At 41.8% G+C, this 14,809-nt stretch overlaps 1 long non-coding RNA gene across 1 annotated transcript; it reads right to left on the reverse strand.

The window, feature by feature from the left end:
* Positions 1-10,049: 10,049 nt before the first annotated feature.
* On the reverse strand, positions 10,050-12,083 carry LOC124685977. The gene is made up of 3 exons (XR_006997660.1): positions 11,967-12,083; positions 11,547-11,871; positions 10,050-10,060 (listed from the first exon to the last, which is right to left on the reverse strand). It is a non-coding gene; the product is annotated as an uncharacterized LOC124685977 (long non-coding RNA).
* Positions 12,084-14,809: the final 2,726 nt, after the last annotated feature.

Here is a 14,809-nt window from a genome sequence, read left to right on the forward strand (position 1 = left end):
ACTTCTCAAATCACCTAGCTAGTAGCTATGAAGGTGCATGGCTTTCCACAATAAGCCCTTCACAAAACAGCTTTCCCCAAAACATACACTGTCTGAATGAGGCCACAATTTTCACACTCATGTATATTTGTATTGCAAATAGTTTGAGGTGGGCCAAGATGGGTTTCATTGTACAAAACACGTATTTTCCATTTTTTAAATATCATATTTGAATCCCTTAGTCTGTTTACTACTCACGTGCCCTTGGTTTCTTGATACTACTCAGTTTTGCCCTCTCCCTTCATAAATTCTCACAGATGCCTAACCTTGCCCTGATTGGTCTAGCCCTTGTCACGCGGATCGTGCCCACCGACCGTTGATCGTATGATCTAACGGGCAGGATAACCCCTCTCTCTCTTTGATCAGGGCCACCACCCTCTCTCTCTCTGTCAGCAGCTAGCTTTCATACCTAGTTTGCCACCGGATTCAGCAAGTTCGGTTTTCTGTATTATTTTTCACGCGCAAAAAATTATAAAATCTTTTAGGCATTACTTTTCACGTAAAAAATGATAAACCATCACCAATTTCTTTTAGCCATTAATTTTCATGCAAAAAAAGATAAACCATCACCGATTTGTTGTAGCCATTACTTTTCGCGCAAAAAATGATAAACCATCATCGATTTTTTGTACTCCCTCCATACCAGTTTATAGGCCTATTACGTGTTTCGAAAAAAACTTTGATCATTAATTTGGTCAACCCAATATAATTTATATGCCTAAAAAATTATACCATTGGATTCATACGCAAAAGAAGTTTCCAATGATATAATGTTTGTGATATATATTTCATATTTTGTTGACCAAATTAACGGTCAAAGTTCTTCTCAAATCACGAAATGTGCTTATAAACCGGTATGGAGGGAGTAGCCATTACTTTTCACGCAAAAAATGATAAACCATCACCGATTTATTGTAGCCATTACTTTTCACGCAAAAAATGATAAACCATCACCGATTTCTTGTAGCCATTACTTTTCACGCAAAAAATGATAACCCATCACCGATTCCTTGTAGCCATTACTTTTCACGCTAAAAATGATAAACGAAACAATGTATCTATCTCTGTATTTGAAGTTTGTGAGGGTTCACCATCTACTTATGTTAACTTTCGAGGTTTTGACCTGAAAATCAATTAAGTATTATAAAGGGAAATAAAAGTTCAAAAAAATGTGAAAACGAAACAATCTACCTATATTTGTATAGAAGATCATCTGTATGAAATTTGAGGTCATTTAGAAAAGGTCGAAAAAACCTAAATTGTTACAAAAGCTGGTTTCAGTGAGACCAAATGGCATGCGCTTAAGCAAAGTGATTTTTTCGAACATCTCCAAATGACTCCAAATTTGCCATACATGATGCCATACGTATAACAACAAGGAATATCTATAAAGTGTCAAAAACTTTTCCCGAACCGTATAGCTCTATCAAAAAGAACCTCAACATGGTGCCAGTAAAATTTTTAGTTACAAACTTTCGTATTTTACCTAACCTTCAACATGAAACTTGTTTCATTTTGGCGTATGATACGTCTCCGACGTATCGATAATTTCTTATGTTCCATGCCACATTATTGATGATATCTACATGTTTTATACACATTATATGTCGTATTTATGCATTTTCCGGCACTAACCTATTAACAAGATGCCGAAGAGCCAGTTGCTGTTTTTCTGCTGTTTTTGGTTTCAGAAATCCTAGTAAAGAAATATTCTCGGAATTGGACGAAATCAACGCCCAGGGTCCTATTTTTGCACGAAGCTTCCAGAAGACCGAGGGGGAAAGGAAGTGGGGCCACGAGGCGCCGACACAACAGGGCAGCGCGGCCCAGCCCTTGGCCGCGCGGCCCTGGCGTGTGGGGCCCTCGTGTGGCCCCCCGCGTTGCCCTTCCGCCTACTTAAAGCCTTCGTCGCGAAACCCCCAGTACCGAGAGCCACGATACGGAAAACCTTATTGAGACGCCGCCGCCGCCAATCCCATCTCGGGGGATTCCGGAGATCACCTCCGGCACCCGCCGGAGAGGGGAATCATCTCCCGGAGGACTCTTCACCGCCATGGTCGCCTCCGGAGTGATGAGTGAGTAGTTCACCCCTGGACTATGGGTCCATAGCAGTAGCTAGATGGTCGTCTTCTCCTCATGTGCTTCATTGTCGGATCTTGTGAGCTGCCTAATATGATCAAGATCATCTATCTGTAATTCTATATGCTGTGTTTGTCGGGATCCGATGGATAGAGAATACTATGTTATGTTAATTATCAATCTATTACCTATGTGTTGTTTATGATCTTGCATGCTCTCCGTTATTAGTAGAGGCTCGGCCAAGTTTTTACTCTTAACTCCAAGAGGGAGTATTTATGCTCGATAGTGGGTTCATGCCTCCATTAAATCTGGGACAGTGACAGAAAGTTCTAAGGTTGTGGATGTGATGTTGCCACTAGGGATAAAACATTGATGCTATGTCCAAAGATGTAGTTGTTGATTACATTACGCACCATACTTAATGCAATTGTCTCGTTGTTTGCAACTTAATACCGGAAGGGGTTCGGATGATAACCTCGAAGGTGGACTTTTTAGGCATAGATGCATGCTTGGATAGCGGTCTATGTACTTTGTCGTAATGCCCAATTAAATCTCACAATACTTATCATATCATGTATGTGCATTGTCATGCCCTATCTATTTGTCAATTGCCCGACTGTAATTTGTTCACCCAACATGCTATTTATCTTATGGGAGAGACACCTCTAGTGAACTGTGGAACCCGGTCCTATTCTTTACATCGCATACAATCTACTGCAATTGTTCTTTACTGTTTTCTGCAAATAATCATCTTCGACACAATACGGTTAATCCTTTGTTACAGCAAGCCGGTGAGATTGACAACCTCACTGTTTCGTTGGGGCAAAGTACTTTGGTTGTGTTGTGCAGGTTCCACGTTGGCGCCGGAATCCCTGGTGTTGCGCCGCACTACACTTCGCCGCCATCAACCTTCAACGTGTTTTTTGGCTCCTCCTGGTTCGATAAACCTTGGTTTCTTTCTGAGGGAAAACTTGCTACTGTGCGCATCATACCTTCCTCTTGGGGTTCCCAACGGACGTGTGCTGTACACGCCATCAAGCAATTTTTTCTGGCGCCGTTGCCGGGGAGATCAAGACACGCTACAAGGGGAGTCTCCACAATCCAATCTCTTTACTTTGTTTTTGTCTTGCTTTATTTTATTTACTACTTTGTTTGCTGCACTTAAACAAAACACAAAAAAATTAGTTGCTAGCTTTACTTTATTTACTTTGTCTTGTTCTCTATATCAAAAACACAAAAAAAAATTAGTTACTTGCATTTAATTTATTTTGTTATCATGTCTAGTCCTGTACTTGTTTTTATTTTTACTAGTTAGGCTTAATGGAAAACAACAAAAAAATTAGAGATCTTTATAGTATTTATCTTGAGTTAGGACATGAGGTGTTTGAAGAGAAAATTAAAAAACCTATGGAACTTTATATGCATGCTAATGGTAATGTTATGTGTATAAATGCTTTGAACACCATTGTTGCTAATGCTATGGAAGAATTTAAGCTTGGGGAAGCTAGTTGTGATATTTTTAATCCCCCAAGCATGGAGGAGAAATTTTACTTTGATGATACTTTACCTCCTATATATGATGTTTGCAATGATATTTTCAGTCCACCTACTATTGAGGAGAAAATTAATTATGATTACAATATACCTCCTACATATGATGATTATGGTGATGAGAATAATAATGATAGCTATCTTATTGAATTTGCTCCCACTACAACTAATAAAATTGATTATGCTTATGTGGAGAGTAATAAGTTTATGCATGTGGCTCATGACAAGAATGTTTTATGTGATACTTATATTGTTGAGTTTGTTCATGATGCTACTGAAAGTTATTATGAGAGAGGGAAACATGGTTATATGCATCTTAATAATATTAAGTTTCCCCTCTTTATGTTGAGAATCTTGAAGTTGCGCTTGTGTTGCCTTTCTATGCTTGTCACTTTGTTCTTCATGAATTTATTTGTGTACAAGATTCCTTTTCATAGGAAGTGGGTTAGACTTAAAAGTGTTTCTTATTTTCTTCTCTTTTGCTTCAACTCTTATTTCCTGCGAGAGTATCATTGAAATTACTGAGCCCATCTTAATGGCTATAAAGAAAGAACTTCTTGGGAGATAACCCATGTGTTTATTTTACTACAGCACTTTTGTTTTATATTTGAGTCTTGGAAGTTGTTTACTACTGTAGCAACCTCTCCTTATCATGTTTTTGTGCCAAGTAAAGTCTCTATGGTAAAGTTGATGCTAGATTTGGATTGCTGCACGAAACAGCATTGCTGTCTGTCACGAATTCGCGCAGAAGTCTCTGTAAAAAAATCAAAAAAATCAGCAAATTTACGTGCGTGATCCTCAGATATGTACGCAACTTTCATTAGTTTTGAGTTTTTCCGTTTGAGCAAGTTAAGTGCCCCTTCCAGGTTCGTCTTTACGGACTGTTCTGTTTTTGACAGATTCTGCCTTTTATTTCGCATTGCCTCTTTTGCTATGTTGGATGAATTTCTTTGATCCATTAATGTCCAGTAGCTTTGTGCAATGTCCAGAAGTATTAATAATGATTGTGTCACCTCTGAACATGTGAATTTTTGATTGAGCACTAACCCTCTAATGAGTTTGCTTGAAGTTTGGTGTGAAGGAAGTTTTCAAGGGTCAAGAGAGGAGTATGATATACTAAGATCAAGAGGAGTGAAAGCTCTAAGCTTGGGGATGCCCCGGTGGTTCACCCCTACATATTTTAAGAAGACTCAAGCGTTTAAGCTTGGGGATGCCCAAGGCATCCCCTTCTTCATCGACAACATCATCGAGGTTCCTCCCCCGAAACTATATTTTTATTCCGTCACATCTTATGTGCTTTGCTTGGAGCGTCTGTTTGTTTTTGTTTTTGTTTTTGTTTGAATAAAATGGATCCTAGCATTCATTGTGTGGGAGAGAGACACGCTCCGCTGTTGCATATGGACAAATATGTCCTTAGGCTTTACTCATAGTATTCATGGCGAAGGTTGAATCTTCTTCGTTAAATTGTTATATGGTTGGAATCGGGAAATACTACATGTAGTGATTCTAAAATGTCTTGAATAATTTGATACTTGGCAATTGTTGTGCTCATGTTTAAGCTCTTGCATCATATACTTTGCACCCATTAATGAAGAAATACATAGAGCTTGCTAAAATTTGGTTTGCATATTTGGTCTCTCTAAAGTCTAGATAATTTCTAGTATTGAGTTTTGAACAACAAGGAAGACGGTGTAGAGTCTTATAATGTTTACAATATGTCTTTTATGTGAGTTTTGCTGCACCGGTTCATCCTTGTGTTTGTTTCAAATAACCTTGCTAGCCTAAACCTTGTATCGAGAGGGAATACTTCTCATGTATCCAAAATCCTTGAGCCAACCACTATGCCATTTGTGTCCACCATACCTACCTACTACATGGTATTTCTCCGCCATTCCAAAGTAAATTGCTTGAGTGCTACCTTTAAATTTCCATCATTCGCCTTTGCAATATATAGCTCATGGGACAAAATAGCCTTAAAAACTATTGTGGTATTGAATATGTACTTATGCACTTTATCTCTTATTAAGTTGCTTGTTGTGCGATAACCATGTTTCGGGGACGCCATCAACTACTCTTTGTTGAATATCATGTGAGTTGCTATGCATGTCCGTCTTGTCCGAAGTAAGAGAGATCTACCACTTTAATGGTTAGAGCATGCATATTGTTAGAGAAGAACATTGGGCCGCTAACTAAAGCCATGAATCATGGTGGAAGTTTCAGTTTTGGACATATATCCTCAATCTCATATGAGAACACTAATTGTTGCCACATGCTTATGCATTAAAGAGGAGTCCATTATCTGTTGTCCATGTTGTCCCGGTATGGATGTCTAAGTTGAGAATAATCAAAAGCGAGAAATCCAAAATGCGAGCTTTCTCCTTAGACCTCTGTACAGGCGGCATGGAGGTACCCCATTGTGACACTTGGTTAAAACATGTGTATTGCGATGATCCGGTAGTCCAAGCTAATTAGGACAAGGTGCGGGCACTATTAGTACACTATGCATGTGGCTTGCAACTTGTAAGATATAATTTACATGATACATATGCTTTATTACTACCGTTGACAAAATTGTTTCATGTTTTCAAAATAAAAGCTCTAGCACAAATATAGCAATCGATGCTTTTCTCTTTGAAGGACCTTTCTTTTACTTTTATGTTGAGTCAGTTCACCTATTTCTCTCCACCTCAAGAAGCAAACACTTGTGTGAACTGTGCATTGATTCCTACATACTTGCATATTGCATTTGTTATATTACTCTATATTGACAATATCCATGAGATATACATGTTATAAGTTGAAAGCAACCGCTGAAACTTAATCTTCCTTTGTGTTGCTTCAATACCTTTACTTTGATTTATTGCTTTATGAGTTAACTCTTATGCAAGACTTATTGATGCTTGTCTTGAAGTACTATTCATGAAAAGTCTTTGCTTTATGATTCATTTGTTTACTCATGTCATTACCATTGTTTTGATCGCTGCATTCATTACATATGCTTACAATAGTATGATCAAGGTTATAATGGCATGTCACTCCAGAAATTATCTTTGTTATCGTTTACATGCTCGGGACGAGCAGGAACTAAGCTTGGGGATGCTGATACGTCTCCGATGTATCGATAATTTCTTATGTTCCATGCCACATTATTGATGATATCTACATGTTTTATACACATTATATGTCGTATTTATGCATTTTCCGGCACTAACCTATTAACAAGATGCCGAAGAGCCAGTTGCTTGTTTTACTGCTGTTTTTGGTTTCAGAAATCCTAGTAAAGAAATATTCTCGGAATTGGACGAAATCAACGCCCGGGGTCCTATTTTTGCACGAAGCTTCCGGAAGACCGAAGGGAAAGGAAGTGGGGCCACGAGGCGCCGACACAACAGGGCGGCGCGGCCCGGCCCTTGGCCGCGCGGCCCTGGCGTGTGGGGCCCTCGTGTGGCCCCCGCGTTGCCCTTCCGCCTACTTAAAGCATTCGTCGCGAAACCCCGGTACCGAGAGCCACGATACGGAAAACCTTGCGAGACGCCGCCGCCGCCAATCCCATCTCGGGGGATTACGGAGATCACCTCCGGCACCCTGCCGGAGAGGGATTCATCTCCCGGAGGACTCTTCACCGCCATGGTCGCCTCCGGAGTGATGAGTGAGTAGTTCACCCCTGGACTATGGGTCCATAACGGTAGCTAGATGGTCGTCTTCTCCTCATGTGCTTCATTGTCGGATCTTGTGAGCTGCCTAACATGATCAAGATCATCTATACTGTAATTCTATATGTTGTGTTTGTCGGGATCCGATGGATAGAGAATACTATGTTATGTTAATTATCAATCTATTACCTATGTGTTGTTTATGATCTTGCATGCTCTCCAGTTATTAGTAGAGGCTCTGGCCAAGTTTTTACTCTTAACTCCAAGAGGGAGTATTTATGCTCGATAGTGGGTTCATGCCTCCATTAAATGCTGGGACGGTGACGGAAAGTTCTAAGGTTGTGGATGTGTTGTTGCCACTAGGGATAAAACATTGATGCTATGTCCAAGGATGTAGTTGTTGATTACATTACGCACCATACTTAATGCAATTGTCTGTTGTTTGCAACTTAATACCGGAAGGGGTTCGGATGATAACCTGAAGGTGAACTTTTTAGGCATAGATGCATGCTGGATAGCGGTCTATGTACTTTGTCGTAATGCCCAATTAAATCTCACAATACTTATCATATCATGTATGTGCATTGTCATGCCCTATCTATTTGTCAATTGCCCGATTGTAATTTGTTCACCCAACATGCTATTTATCTTATGGGAGAGACACCTCTAGTGAACTGTGGACCCCGGTCCTATTCTTTACATCGCATACAATCTACTGCAATTGTTCTTTACTGTTTTCTGCAAACAATCATCTTCGACACTATACGGTTAATCCTTTGTTACAGCAAGCCGGTGAGATTGACAACCTCACTGTTTCGTTGGGGCAAAGTACTTTGGTTGTGTTGTGCAGGTTCCACGTTGGCGCCGGAATCCCTGGTGTTGCGCCGCACTTCACTTCGCCGCCATCAACCTTCAACGTGCTTCTTGGCTCCTCCTGGTTCGATAAATCTTGGTTTCTTTCTGAGGGAAAACTTGCTACTGTGCGCATCATACCTTCCTCTTGGGGTTCCCAACGGACGTGTGCTGTACACGCCATCAGCGTACAAGAAACAAATCCCACCTTGATTCGAGCACCACAGCCTCCAAACGATGCCGATGCCGATATTGGCATGGTCAAAACGGCTATGCTCGCCGCCACTGCTAGGTCACCGTCGTATGCACCCTCAATCCCGTCCCCTCATTCGATCACTCACACACCAGAGATACTGTAGAGGCCAATGCCGAACGTACATGCTGATGCCAATGCCGAACATGCACGCCGTTGTGGGCTTGGCCACACCGTCCCGCTATGCTGGATGCCACAGATCACCACGAGGTCTTTCCCTTCGCCACCACACTCCCCTAGCACCCATCTATACACGCCAGAAAGGAGAGACACTAGTTTTCTCTACATTACTCGCGTTCGTGTCCAACACCGCCAGTCAAAGTGTTGAGGTAGTCGTCGATGTCGTCGACCATTTCTTCTCTTCTTTGCATGGTTAAACGCTTCTAGTTCATATCTATCTAATGCGCCTGGCCTCGCCTTATGCAGTTCTTTGTGGACGTCGATCTCATCTTGGCACCCCGCAGACCACCTCCTCCGTGCCATCGCTGTAGAGTTCCGTTTAAAAATCTAATCCTACCCATGTATTGCCCCTTGTATCAGCATCATGGCCCCACTTATCATTCGATATACCGAAGCCCCACTCGTTCGTGTTTTTGTCAGGGATACGGCGATGCTTAGTCAAACAAAGATGGATGGTCTGACATGTCTTTACGGGCTCTACGTGGTCCCACTAGCCAGCAGATAACGGTCAAAGTTGTTGACCCGTCGGGCAACCGATCGTTCTAGCACTTGTGAGGGTTTCAGACAAGGGCTTGAGCAAAACTGAGGAAAAAAACTAAGCGGCTGGGGAAAACTGAGCACAACTATGCGATGGCACGAAAATAGAAATCTCTTTTCTTTATGGCACATATTTGTTATGTTTTTCTGCCCTTTTCTGATTGGTTCTTGTTTGGTGTGAAGAAATCCCCAAAATATTGTTACTCATATCAACATTCCTAGGCAAAAGACAGACACAACTGAAGAAGGTGACCATATGGGTTAGCTAGTGGCACGCAGTATCCGTGTTGGTATTTCGTAGTCCAGTCAAGGTAACGTACAAGCTGTATTTCTACCACTGTTAAATTCGGGATATTGTGTTATCAAGAGTAAGACATTAATATGTGTATTCTAGACCATAGTTTCGTATCAATGGTTCATATCATTTTCAACAGTGCCCCTTTGTTGAGAATCATGGGGAATTCTTTTTGGCATATCAAGCTGCAGGTACATGCCACCTTTTTTTTTCATATCTATGTTTTTGTCTGATTTTGGAGGTTATTGTTCTTCACCCCCTCCATGATTTCTCTCCTCTGATCTTGTGCTCATTCTGAGTTTTTCTCCGCTCCTACCCGTTCGTCAAGATGACGGTCAAAGGGAGAAGGAGAAAGGGGCAAAACATCAACATGCCAAGGGCTGCTTTGAGAAGGTCGAGTCCTGAATGAAAACCGGGTGAAAAGAGACAGACAAGCAAAAGGCCCAACTCGGATTCACAAAAACTCCACCCGTTAATATTTTCACCTGTCTGGCTAGTTCGTGCTTTAAAAACGAGGTACCACGCTTATCTGACTTTGACTAAACAAAAAAAAAAGTGATGGTTCCTCTAGAGAAAAACAGCTGGCTGTCAAATTATAGACATTCCCTTTTCTTTACTTATCTAATATCACAAAACCGTTTCGGACCTAAGGCCCTGGCGATAGGGCGATTAGGGTTTTCTCGACTTCCGCCGCCGGCCACGCCCGGAGGAGGAGGGATCAAAGCTGCTGATTGAGTCTTTCGATCGGTGGATCGGATCCGGCAGGGTTTCTGGTTCCGTGTAGTCAAGAGCTTGTTCATCGCCTGGTCTTCGCCTTCTCCATTGCTTGGTCGATCGGAAGTGATGGTGAGTCCGGCCAGTTCTGCAAACAGTGCAAGCGGATCGGGGAGCAAGAAGGAAGAAAGGATTGGTGATCTCATGTTGCGATTGGGAATAGAAGATGATGAATTTGATGATGTGGTCTTTGAAGAAGATGAAACAGCGCCCAAACAAGGGATGAAGTGGCTGGCTCTGGTTAAGGTACACACAACAAACTCGTTCAGTCCTATTACTTACGAGAACCATATGAGAAACGCTTGGTCCCCGGCACAGCGTATTGAATTTCATCATCTGGAGAACAATCTGTTTACGGTACAGTGTTTCTGCTTAGGGGATTGGATTAAAATTAAGGAAGGAGGGCCGTGGTTATTTAGGCAGAATGCGGTTTGTATTGAGGAGTATGGACTTATGTCAACAGATCTTATTGACCTTAATTTCTTTGAAGCATGGATCCAGATCTATTGGATATCGCAATGATGCTCTTATTAAAAATCTTACAAGGAAGATTGGACAAGTTACAAAGATTCAGACTAATGTTATGGGGATGGGTAATTTCATCCGAATCTGGGTTAAGCTTGATGTCAGGAAGGTTGTAGCACGTTTTGTCTCTATGGTGAGGGATGGCGTAAGGGAGATCTACCATCTCCAGTATGAAAAAATTCCGAAATTCTGTGGTGCGTGTGGCTTTTTTGGACATTCCCATCTTGAGTGTGGCTCTAGTGAATTTGAAGTGGGGTGAATTTTTGATGGCCGAGTGGGACACTTGGCACGGTCGTGGAGTGGCCTTTGCTAGGTGCAGCGGCCGTGGTGGTGGCAGACCTGGTCGTTCTGGTGAGGCACCGTTTGGAAGAGGAAATGAGCAGAGGGGCCATGGTGGTCTGATGACTTCTTGGAGGCATAACGCAATTATCCCAGGAACCCGAGGAGGAGACCCTGACCATAATGACACGGCGACCAGCCCGGGGAAAGTAAACGGCATGGATTTGGATAAAACGAACCTGGCAAATCCACTTGCTAAGAGAGCATTGGATCACTGCAGGAGTGAGACTAATATGGTAGCCCATGAGATTGCTAGGAATAGTCTCAGTACTAGAACTTCTTGTAATTGGGTCGATGAACCCCCTAGCTTTATTCTCCCGGCCCTCCTGAATGATGTAACCATACTATGATTTGGAGCAGCAAGTTTCTGACGCACTCTTTTCCTTACCAGGGTACCTGCGGGGACTGGAAGGTTTTTAATGAGGCGGCTTGCTGACTCGGGTTAATATATTTTGAAAGTTCAAAAAACAAAATATCACAATACGTCTCGGAAACTCAAATCTTTATTCCCGGACATGGCATCATGATCTGTTCTGACTTTTACATTGGATAAATAATCATATAAAAATTAATTGTGGGTAGCTTTTTTCATCCTTCTATACCACTCCAAGGGCATTAGACTGATGCTTAATTATTGAAGCAGCAGCACCGTGGCCTGGGGTCGGTCACGCAGGCGCTCTTCTGCGGTATGAAGCCAAAACCGCTGCATGCATCTCGGCACTTTTGCTCGTTTTCGGGTTTCGCTGGCCCCTGGCAAATCTCCTCGTCCGGCACGCACCATTCACTTAATCGATCTGCACGAGGATTCAGAGTAGAGAAGACCAGTTAGTTTACGTTCGACGAGAATGAAACGTTAATGGATGCATGAAGAGGAAAAATAATGTCTTACCGTCTGCATGACAGGTCAGGAAAGAGGTAGAGATGGCCAGAAGAGCAACGATCAAGCACAAAATAAGTGTGTTGTTCTTGGGAGCTGCCATGGCGCAGTGACGTCTTTCTTCTAGTCTAGTCGATGGATGGCAGGAGTCGACATGACGGTGATGAGATATATAGGGGCTCTAGGAGGATTTAGAGGAAGTTAATTAAATCTCATTATCCTCTCCTTATCATATCATATCGTATCATATCAAGGTGACAGCTATTTTAGGAGAATAATCAATTTATTATCTACCATTTATAGGTGACTGCAAAATTCGCCGCACCAAAAATAGTTTATGCATTAAATGCCATGCAACAAACGTGGCAGCACTGAAGTTTTTGTGGCTCTTGATTCTAAATTATTTTTCTATCGAATCACAAAATTAAATCACGATCGATTGTAGTTTCTGAAATTTTCAATAATTATCTCTTGTAGAGAGATATGTTTTGATGAATCGTTTTTGTTTTTGTCTAGTTTCAGCATTATACTCACTTGATTATTAGATTACACAACATCTAATGGGGAGCTCTTTTAGTAATCGGATGCCGATATGTAGCTTCCCATCGGACTCCTTTTGCGACTACGATTTCTTGTGCTTTGACGGTCTGATGGACTAGAATATAACATGGGAGAAGGTTGTTTGCATGTAGCGATTTGTTTTCAAGTCACGTTGTGATTCTTCTCGCTTCAACAAATGACCGAAAACAAAAGACCAACACAGATGTTGTACAAGTTCATGCCCATTTCTACCAATATTTGTTCAAAACTCAGTAATACATGCCTCCAATCTAAATCGCTAGTGAGCACCACCGGAAGGTGTGAATGGACTAAACACCGGTTTGAAACTTTGAATAGAGTCGCATGTGGTGATTGTAGAAATGCATTATAGAACGATAGGAATGAAAATAATGTAGGAACGTACTCAACATTGAAAAAAACATATTAAAAAATGATGAATCATCCCTAGATGATATCAAATATTATGCACTTAGCAAAGGTAATAATTAGCAGCATGGATGATAAAGAAGGGAAGCATGGATTATACTTTAGCTTGGGAAAAAGAATACTCCCTCTGATCCTAAAAAAGTGTCTGAAGACTAGCACAAATACATTTTACATTTAAATCCTTCTAAATTTAATAAAAGAAGCACAACGTTTTACAACCTGTGGCTCCGCGCCACACACGTGTATTCTGGCTTGGTCCTCTCAGCTGCGTTAGGGCATATCCAATGCATAGCCCTAGGGGTGTTGCCTCGCAGCTTTATCTTGGTTCGGGTGGTCCAAATTAGGTTCGGATAAGGAGGCAGCCTCTTCATCAGGAGCCAACCTCTTCAGCCATAAAGTGGAAAATGTGTGAGAGAACTTTTGAGAGAAAGACATATTAATGGGACTACAATACTGGCATATGTATACGTCAAAGTTTTATCCGGCTCTAGTGGACAAATGCACTCCATCAAGCTCATGCGCCTGAGGCTGCAATCCACGTGCAAGAAGTGGTCCCTTTCCCATTCACTATGCAATCCCATCCCGTGCTCCAGCGTACGCACCACACATGCTCACTGAGTAAGCCAACACTTGAAATCCGGCGCAGACGATCCCAAATCCCGCGGGAGTGGCATCGATGGGACTACAAGGGAGAGGAAACAACGTGGAGTGCGGGTTAACAGAAAAGAAAACGTAAGGGTCGTTTTGCAAAGTTCCCTCTCCGACAGTTTTTTCGGACCGGAGGGAGTATGAAACTTTGCAAATAAGTTGAGAAGCATGGACAAACAGAATCATCAGATTTATGGTAATGCAACATAATGAGTACTGTGTACGTAGAAGCAGAAAAAACTGAAAATTTATACTATTATATTAGAGTGGGTCGTAGGTCGTCAAACGCGTTTGGTGAAGGATATTTGGAGCATCTGGACCATCCAGTTTGACCGCACCACCTCTCTCGCGAAATTAACATGCCAAAATCTCCCTAATAATTATTGATTGGTACTTGCCAAAATCTACTTCTTTGGGACTAAAGACACCGTCCTATCAAATCAAATCTTCATTATGCACGGAATCACAAAACCCACCGCCCCCAGACACCTTTCTGCGAAATCCCCATGATTTTTCCGTCTACTCCGCCGCCATTAGAGGCACAAACTCTCTCTGCCTTTGCCTTCTCTTTCTCTTAGCTCTCCCCCGATAAACACATAATGCACGCCAATGACCGATATGAGCTTCTTTGGTTGACGCGCACCTTGGAGAACATCATACAGTGCGCACAGTCGAGTAGGGGTGGAAACTGATAGTGGGTAGTCCATATTATCCAAAATTTGCATTCGAGAAACTAAAAATGGAAGTGGAAATATCTGAATCCGGACGTCTGTGAAAATGGATAGGTTAAATATCCGGATCCGTTTTACAAAAACAAATACAAATTATGGTATTGAATTTTGAAGAAAATGTGGATATATCCGTATCCGAATAAGATTATGTTTGCAAATTTCAGTAATTTGATCCTAATATGCCAATTACCTAACCTAGAGAAACTAAAAAATGGGTCAAATGTTCTGAATCTGAATGTGTGGACCGGAGTTCTGACTCATTCTCTAGGTAGTACCACGAGCCATCGACATCCCGAAAGGAGAGTGGAGACTCCGGGTATTAGTTAATTTCATTGATCAATAAACTATCAGCGATGGCTTCATCCGGTGTGTCCACAACTACCACTAGGGTCTTGATCACTAATGGACTCTGGAAAAGCCTGTCAGAGCTAGAGGTTACCTCTCACAAGCAGGCCACCCGTCAAAGATAGGAAGTCATTTATGACAAAC

The sequence above is a fragment of the Lolium rigidum genome, chromosome 2 (assembly GCF_022539505.1).
Source record: "Lolium rigidum isolate FL_2022 chromosome 2, APGP_CSIRO_Lrig_0.1, whole genome shotgun sequence".
Taxonomy (NCBI): Eukaryota; Viridiplantae; Streptophyta; class Magnoliopsida; order Poales; family Poaceae; genus Lolium; species Lolium rigidum.